We start from the raw sequence: 1,389 nt of genomic DNA on the forward strand, positions 1-1,389 counted from the left end.
TCGGAGGAGGCAGCGTGCCCGCCCCCGCGCGGGAGGGGCAGCTCCCGGGTCCCGGGAAAGCCCCCGCTCCTTCCCGCTGCAGGAAACTCGCGGGGGGCACCGGGCGCACGGAGAGCTCCTCGCAGATCAGGAGCCGGCGTGTTCTTTCCCTCGCTGTTCATCCACTCACCCTGGCTGCCCGAGCGAGGAGCGTGCTGGTGACAAACCCCGGCGAACCGCTTACAGCTCCGTGGGCATGGCTTGTTCTGGCAGCTGCTGACAGGGACGAGGATCATCGTTGGAGCACAACCACAAAGCCTTTGTTGTTTGTTAGCTAGGCGAGTTCACCACAAAAATGTTTTGGCTTTATAAAGGTAATAAGAAAACTTAATTGCAGAACATGAAATCTCTAGGTAATTTGTAAGATGGGCAATCCGGGAAAGTAACGACTGTTGATCACATAGCAACTCCTAAGCAAAGTTCGTTGAACTAACTGCATAAATATCCAAAAATGGCCTGGGGATGTACAATGCAAAGTCTGAAAACTAATTATTATGTATACAGAAGCAAGACAGTGGTGACTGGAAATAAAAAAAAAATGAGGTACATAAATCCACAAACTTAATTCATTACTTTTGCATTGGTACTATACCATTGAAGCGTTCACAGGTGTCAATCTCTAGCTATTTTGTACCATGGGGATGCAGCACATGACTGTTTGCCTCAATAAAGTTGAAATAACCAGCATGAATATTGACAGGCAAACAACAAAACATATAGATTGAAAACAGCATTTTGATAAATATACATGCCAGAGGCCAGGAACAGAAGTGAGAGCATTTCAGAATTTTCCCCACTGCTGGCAGTAGCCTGTCCTGGCGCACTGCACGGCCCCGGCTCAGGCTCCTGGAGCCTCCGGAGGAGCTGGGGCATTCTGGACGCCCTGCAGACTGCTAAGCAAGGCTGTGCCAAAGCACCCAACCCAGCAGGGAGAAAAGGAGATCAGATGAAATATGTAAAGAACCAAGATACAAGCAGCCCCTGAGCTTCCAAAGCAGTCACAAAAAGCTCCCCTTCCAAGACCGTATTCCAAAGCAGAAGAATGAAGGAATTACTTTTTCGCAGCTGCTTGCAATAAGTCCTACAGGTGATTCACTGCACAAGGATTGAAAATATTTCAGCTAAGCAAGACATCACCTATTAAATTCTAAACATCAGATATTACAACAAATCTGAGGCCCAGCCTTGTTGCAGTCCTGGATCCAACCACAAACCAATGTAGTCTCTCTGTCATTGTATTTCTATTAGTATGACTTTGTAGACATGAAACTGTAGGAACACCTAGAGAGCCTCTTGACTTTTGGATATAAAAATATGTTAACAGAACTTCAGGTGTTACTGAAGAAGAAT

Source organism: Geospiza fortis, unplaced genomic scaffold (assembly GCF_000277835.1).
Source record: "Geospiza fortis unplaced genomic scaffold, GeoFor_1.0 scaffold138, whole genome shotgun sequence".
Taxonomy (NCBI): Eukaryota; Metazoa; Chordata; class Aves; order Passeriformes; family Thraupidae; genus Geospiza; species Geospiza fortis.